The sequence below is a fragment of the Columba livia genome, chromosome 3, assembly GCF_036013475.1.
Source record: "Columba livia isolate bColLiv1 breed racing homer chromosome 3, bColLiv1.pat.W.v2, whole genome shotgun sequence".
NCBI lineage: Eukaryota > Metazoa > Chordata > Aves > Columbiformes > Columbidae > Columba > Columba livia.
In genome coordinates, this window is record NC_088604.1 from 15154694 (window position 1) to 15162730 (window position 8037).

Consider the following 8037-nt stretch of genomic DNA (forward strand, 5'->3'; position numbering starts at 1 on the left):
AAGGCATTTAGTACCTTAGCTTTTCCTTCAGCTTCTGTCACTATGTTTCCCCCACATTCATCAGGGGATGGAGATTCTCCTTAGCCCTCGTCTTGTTGCTAATATATTTATAGAAACATTTCTTGTTGTCTTCAGCAGCGGTAGCCAGGCACGGCTCTAGTTGGGCTTTGGCCCTTCTAGTTTTCTCCCTGCATAACCTCACAGAATTCTTGTGTTCTTCTTGAGTAGCCTGCCCCTCCTTCCAAAGGTTATAAATTACCTTTTTATTCCTAAGTTCCAGCTGCAGATCTCTACCCAGTTAAGCTGGCCTTCTTCCCCACCGGCTCACCTTCTGAAACACAGGAACAGCCTGCTCCTGCACCTCTAAGATTACCTTATTGAAGAGAGAGCAACCTTCCCAGTCTCCTTTGTCCTTCAAGACAACCTCGCAAGGGACTCTGCCAACCAGTCTTCTAAACAGGTCAAAGTCTGCTCTTTGGAAGTCCAAAGTAGCAGTTCTGCTGACCACCCTTCTAACTTCTCCAAGTTCTCTCAGTCATTTCATGATCACTATACCCAAGGTGACCTCCAACTGACATGTTGTCCATGAGCCCTTCTCTATTTACAAACAACAGATCCAGTGGGGTTGCTTCCCTAGTAGGCTCACTAACCGACTGTGTCAGGAAGTTGTCTGCCATGCACTCCCTGAGCCTCCTGGACTGTTTCTTCTCTGCTGTGTTGTATTTCTAGCAGACATCTGGTAGGTTTAAGTCTCTCAGAAGAACAAGGGCTAGTGATTGGGAGACTTCTCCCAGCTTCCTGCAAAATATTTCATCTGCCTCTTCATCCTGGATGGACATCCAGGATGTCCACTTTATTGCCCTTCCCCTTGATTCTCACCCATAGACACTCAACCTTATCATCACCATCAAGTTCAAGACAATCAAAACCCTCCCTTATATATGTGGCTACCCTATCTCTTCTTCTTCCCCACCTATCCCTTCTGAAGCGTTTAAAGCTATCTAATGCAGTGCTCCAGTTATGAGAGTCATCCCACCATGTTTCTGTGATGGCAATTATATCGTAGTTTTTCTGAGTCACAATGGCTTCCAGCTCCTCCTGTTTGTTGCCCTTGCTGCATGCATTCACATAAATGCACTTCTAGAAGTTGCATGTAAAACACTGTTCTCAGATTTGTAACTGGCATGACTAAGCAACTAGCAGAAAGATAATTTTGCATGGATATCTACCCTTAGTCATTTCCACCAATGTGGTCTTCCTAGTCTAGTTCTATCATCACATCGTACAAGTAAAAATGAGAACAAAGCAAGAGTAACAGTAGACCAAAGGGCATATCTTGGCTTCAGGTCTCAGTCAGGCTGGTGATAAGTAATAAGAATACAAAGGTAGAATAGATACTGGAAATGAGGATATGGATTATCATGCTTAAATGGCAGCAGAATGTGGATGTCTGCTGAAGTCAAGGAAACTGGTCTCCCTGCCATAAAGCAGAAAAAAACAGTCTTGCACAAAACCACAGCCATGACAGCAAGGTTACAATTCAGCTTTTTGAGGAGACCTCTTGCCTATTCTTTGCACAACTGTAAGAAAGAATGATGTCACTCTTATTTACACAAACTAGGATAAATATTTATAAAAGATTTTGTACCTCAAGTTTTGTGACATTAAGCATACCAAACTAATCCCATGTTCAGAAAAGCTGATACCTTCCTCTGGAACATCTAGCACAGATTCTTGTTATCACACAACAGTGAATAACAACGACCATTGATTTGATTCACAACAAACATTCCTATGGTGTCAATGAGTCATGTGAATGAAAAGCAAGAGTGAGGTTCAGAGGATTAAAAGTTGCATTATTATAACATAAAAAGAGAAAACCTCTCTGTCCTGAATATTGGAAATCAAGCCTGTTCAATGATGTGATTTTCCTCTTTGTTTTTTAAAATATATATAGCCTTGAATTCAAGTACACATCACCATGTCTGCTGTTGCCAACATAGCTGATGAGGAAATGTTGTGTGATTTCTGACAACATTTGAGTGGAATAACAATCATTTTAGAGCTGGACTTGAAGCCTTCTTTTGAAATCAAGTGCAGCAGAAGACATCCTGCAAGAATTCTCCCCCTCCTCATCTGGTGTGAAAACATTCCTAACGACAGCATGAATATTCACAGGGGCTGACTACCATCAGCCAAGCTGGGCTCCAGATGAAGGTGTTCTAATAACCAAATGATACTTAGACATCTTCCACCTGCACTAGAAAAAAGTGTTACCAGTAGCAGGTAGGATCTGGTCCTTTGAAAAAAAATGGATGTGATCTTGCATCTTCCATTTGTTGAGTGATTGTGTGCAACTTATGTGTCTTTTCGACTGTATTTTTTGAGCTCCTCTGAATAGCAATTGTCTTAAGACTGTAGTATAATATAGCTCTTTTCTAAGTTGAGACACTGTTAAAAAATAGCAAAAGGAGACAATTCTGCTTTATGTGACATGGCTGGATGTGTTTAATTGTTTTGTTTCTTTACAACGTGTTTCCTTTGTTCTTCACTCTGGATCCTTATGCTGTATCCTGAAGTCACTGCAGTGTAAAACCAACATGATGTCTGCAGCGATCCAAGATAAATATTCATTGTTTCAATTACTTTGGTGCAAAAATAATAAATAAAATAGTGAACAGGAACATCTGGAGCAGTCTTTGGACCAAATTTTCAAATTACTGCAGAAATTTGACCTATGTATACTAAACTTGCCCGTGTCCCCTGTATTTCGAACAGTACTTATGCCAGATCTTTACGAAGGTGAGACAATCCATCTCAACAGGACTGACCTGCTGGGAAATAAAAGATCACTTTAATCACTTTAAGTCATCAGGAGACTTTATAATAAAAGATGCACTTTTCTGATTATACATCCTTGTCAGAAATACCAGGAGAGTGACTGAGTTTTGTGTGGCTTGCATATCTGCTTTAAGGCTGCTGTGACAGCAAATCTTGGCAGAATTAAATTTGAATCTTTGCATGTGGTTTCTATAAATCCAACATTTTCCACTTTACAATCCAGAAAAGATGATTGAGCAGATGGTAATGCAAGCCACTGGATTTATGCAATTTTTTTGCTAAAACTGGGAGTTCTTATTCTCAAGAGCAGCTTCTTTATGAGGAACTAAGGCTGAATACAATTTTTTGGCAAAGCACCATGCTCACATAACCTAGGTACACAAATACCAGTTATTAATAACCTGACTGTAAGAGGTACAGAAAACAAATTCTTTCTGTGACAATGAATTATCTCTCAAGTCAACCTCATAGAAGCACATACATATATTTGTGTGCCACCTTTTAATCCATTTAGAAAACAAAGAACTAATGCTTGTCTGCTTTCAGATAATCTAAATAAAATATGTTAAACAAAAAAAAAAAAAATCTAAGGACCAGAATACATGAAGTGTGAGTAGGAACATAATAAATACATTTTTATTTTAGGAATTTTTCTCGAGAGCTGCTGTAATCAGTGACTCAATGCATAACTTATAATGTTTCATAAGATGGACTTTCAGCAGGTTTTCAACTTTCCTACTGGGGCCCCATGAAAACTAAAAACAAAGCCTTGCATCTATTATTGCTTTGTTATTCTTCCAAGTTTTCCCTGAAGGTTGATGTCTCTGTGCTCTGCCAGAACAAGGAAGTCCTACAATTTTTTCAATGACCACACTTTCACATTTGTCACTGCATGATCCTTTTTGTTATAGGATCTTTCCAGAGTATCTGTCATGCCTATCCAGGATTTCCAGTCGAAAACACTGTACCCATCTTACATAAGGCCATGGAAGGAAAACCCATCTCTTCTACTGTCAGGCACGGCAAAATTGATGTTTAGTGTGCGTGCATGCTCAGGCACCTCTGTAGTCAGTAGGAAGCAACAGGATCTTCCAGGAAGTATAATAATTCAGTCAACTGAAGAACACAGTGGCCTTCCAGCAGTGCCTTTCACTCACTTTCTAACACAGAGATTCCTTGGGCCATCAAGTGTCCCACCAGGACCTATTTTTTTACCATGTCTGTCACCAATGTTCTTGTGTTGACAGTCTTGCCATGGATGGACTTCTGTGCCCTATGAGAGTTAACTAGTCTTTGCCTAGACACAGCAGGTTGTGAAGAGCAGTGTTTAGGACCAGCATCCTAGACTGCAAAATCCTCCAGCAGGGATTGTCTTTTTTTGCAACTCATACTGAGTTGAGCACATTTTTTGGCTCTTTACACTGAGCAATAATTCTTAATAACAGCACTGTCTGCAGGCCAGAAATGCTCTGATTCATCTCAGCTTGTAATTCTGGAGCCTGTATTAATGTTTCTTCATCAGATTTTTTTTTTTTTTTTTTTTTTCTGAATGGATCCTACATACTTTCATATCAACCAGGGCACGATTTTTATTCTTTTTTAAATTATGGCTTCCAGCCTCTTCTATCCTTTATAAATGCCTCTTAGATTTCCCATTGCCTGCTTGATGCTGCAAAAATCCAGTGCACTAAAATGCCCACTAGCCCTGGAATGTATCCTGGTTGTTCTACATGACATAAATCCTTGCAGAGCAGGCTCAGGACTCCAGCAGTCTCCTGAAGTCTGTTGGCCATTGCAAGAACTCTGTGATTCACTTTTGCCATTCTCTTGAATTTCCTCAAAGAATTATTATGAACGTTGTGTGGGTAGAATATTATAAGTTCATAATCACATGCAGGTAGTTTAAATGAAGGGCACAACTTTTTCTCTTGACGTCAAAAACATGTCTGTCACATATTATTTCTGAAATTCCCCCCACTTCCCTTCAGCTTTTGCTCAGAGAGTCCACATTTCTGATCAGTAGCAGATGGAAGAAAATGATTAAACTTACACATAAGGACCAAATCCTGCAGTCCTAGCTCCTTCCTTATTCTGGCAGTTTTCCCATTGACTTCAGTGCCAGAGTAATAAACGTAGAAGGACAGCTGGATCTGTAGCAAAGATATTATTGTCAGCTTCCTCTATGTTTCTCAGAATATTTTTCACAGACTGATTACTGAGATGTAGGAAAGAATATTTTCCCTACCCAATTTCTTGTTTGTATTCACTATGTCTAATGAGATTCCACTGTGCCAAAGTAATACATTTTAAATTTAACATTCAAATCATAATCACTATAACTAAAGTTGCAAACAGGGCAAAAACAGCAATAAGACTTGATATAGGTCTGGTACAGGTAAATCTTCTTTCCTGGGGACTATCTGTGGGAGCATGGTTAAATCCTTTAACTGGTTTGTCCTTCTGTTTCAAGATAATAAGAAGCAATTTTCAAATATTTTTTTAATATCTGGGTGAAATGAACTGTGCAGGTAGTAACTAGTATCGTGACTACCATAAGAACATATAGATCACATTGGCCACTCAATGGAATGTAGTTTATATCAAAGAACAATTACAGTGAATCATTTCACATGGACTTGCCTACTATAAAAGGAGCTGATTTGTTTCCAGGGTCCAATAAACAATTCGAGTGAGTCATTATTTTAGCATTGTATACCTTTCCTGTTTATAAGCAGTATTGAGAACAATCTGGAATTTTTTTCAGAAGGCATTTTAATTTTTGCAATCATACTCCCAGACTTTGTCCTCTACAACATTCTCTATCCTTACACTGCAGATAGTTTGAGGATTTGGGTTTTATTTACATTTCATTCTAAATTCTTGGGGACAGAAATCTTGTTAAATTTGTGGATGTAAATAAGGAATGACAACGTATCTATTAACAAGTATGCACTCGCTAAGTATAAATCATCACAGTTCCAGTAAACTCAGTAGAAGAAGGATGATCCTATGGTTAGGTTATTTGGGCAGAGTTTCCTTCTCTCTCTGTATGTTTCCTGCATGAATAAATATCTAAACCTCAGCCTACTTTCCTTTACTTCCTTAATTGAGGCATCTAATTTTCTAAGCTCTCTCTGTTATCAGTGGAGAAAAATAGACTCTAATGTGCCTACAGATTATCTGTATCCACCCCTGAGATGGGATGGGACTGAATGGGACTCAGATGTTTGATTTTGATAGATGCCTAAGCACCTTTGTGAGCCTGATCCATATTTTCTCTGTGTCTCTTCTTCATTTTTAAAATAGAAACAATTTGAATAGTCTCCTAAAATTATCTTGGTGCTGACACCTAAATAAATTATTAATAACGTATCAGTGAACTGAGACCAGTGAAGTGTGGGAAGACTTCTTAACACAGCTCTTAAGGCTGATAAGCAAGGCAGAAGATATCAACACATATATAGTAGTGGTAAGAACTCAGCACCTACAGTTTCAGAGCATAGGAATGATCTAGCAGAATAAAATGTATTGTACCTTTCAGGTTTGGATATAATTAGTGTCAATTGGATGTGAAAGAAACTGCTTAAGTAAGTTTAACTGGGGTCCAAGAATTTCTCCAAGAGGTAAACTAAGAGGATTATTTCACCCTAATAGTCTCTGTGGTTTTGTGTAGATTACCCAGACCTATTCACAAGTATGTAACTTTATTCTGCTCTATTCTGCAAAGTTTCCCTCACAGGCATCTTTGTAAATTCATTGAATTGCTTTCACAATCATGGAGCACACGGAGTTTTTCTAAGTGTTCATGGTATTATTCATTGTTATGATTCACTGTTTGTATATAGTGTCATGTGTACTCACGGTTTCCATCACAGTGTGTGCAGATGCACCCATTGGTCTGCAGTTTTTCAAATTAAAGCCCTCTGAAACACAGAGGAGTTTCCATCCCTGTAGAGCTGAATTACCTGTAAGAGGCAGAAATAAGAGGGAATAGGAAAAATGAAGTTGTATGAATATTGGCCTAAATAGGAAAAATCAGATAGTAGGTAAATAGTAAAGAGGTAAAGGCAGTTTAGCATGGGTCCGTAGGTTGCAATAAAATAATGAGATGAAACTAAGCAAAAGAAAATTCAGGGTGAAAACCTGGAAACTTTTCCTAACCGTGAGTTTTATTACACTAGGAATAGTCTTCTGGGGAAGTCAATGGAAACAGTATCAGATGAATAAATTTGTTGCAGAATGGAAAAGCTTAGAGTACGGGGAGAAATCTTCCACTAGAAGTGGAGGAGTGAATTTACCTACTGTTTCCTTTCTTCACTGTGCAGCTGAAAGATATCTGAGAATCAGGAAAAAATACAAATTGGAAGGGAGAGAGACAGCTTTGATTCCCAGACTTGCTACAGATTTTCTGTGAGAACTCGATTAAATCACTAAAGTTCTCATTTAGAGCTGACTGGGAAATGAATTTCACTACTATGTTGAATGTCAAGGTTCAGGAAGAAAAAAAAAAAATTGTCCTTAAGCAGGATGAACTTTGGCATATTGCACCACAATGAAATTCTGTGGGAATAAAAAAGGCAATGACCTCCCATTCCCTTGGTAGTGCTCAGCTCCCTGGCTGTTCACTTGGCAACCATCTGGAGTCAGAGCACCGAGGCATCCTTCCAGCAGGTGCAATTTGTGCTTAAAGAGCCTCCTCTATGGCAATCTGGGTAAAACACAAACAAAAACATGTACCCACAGGGTCAGATGTTCAGTCTAGTCTCTCCTTGCTCTGCAACACCTTCTCTGCCTTTTTATATACTGGGCTGATAAGGAACAAGTTCTTTCTCATTACTGCCTCTAGGAAGGCTACTTCACATTTCGCAGTGGAGGCTGGTTGTGGCTTTGTTGGCTGCTGAGAGAGGAGAGAGGGCAAAAGCATTTATATTTGCAGCTTTACTCTCTTCTGACTTTGTGCCACTGGGAACTCTGTATCAACAGCAGCTTCCAGGATAACTGCAGTTTTGGATCTCTCCTGGAGCTGCTTTGCGGAACAATGTACAGCTGTCATATAGAAAACCCACACCGTGATCTGCTTCTTTGGTAAATGAATATCCAACACATTTTCCCATTACTTGTGCTGTCACAGTTGCTGAGTTTTCACTGCCTTATGGGCAATCTGTGAAATGAGTGCTCCTCGCAGCCCACAGTCAC

The 8037-nt window shown here is 39.2% G+C and overlaps 1 long non-coding RNA gene across 1 annotated transcript; it reads right to left on the reverse strand.

Moving 5' to 3' along the window:
- Positions 1-3880: 3880 nt before the first annotated feature.
- On the reverse strand, positions 3881-7697 carry LOC135579230 (uncharacterized). Its single transcript, XR_010471942.1, has 3 exons — positions 7140-7697; positions 6703-6806; positions 3881-4991 (listed from the first exon to the last, which is right to left on the reverse strand). It is a non-coding gene; the product is annotated as an uncharacterized LOC135579230 (long non-coding RNA).
- Positions 7698-8037: the final 340 nt, after the last annotated feature.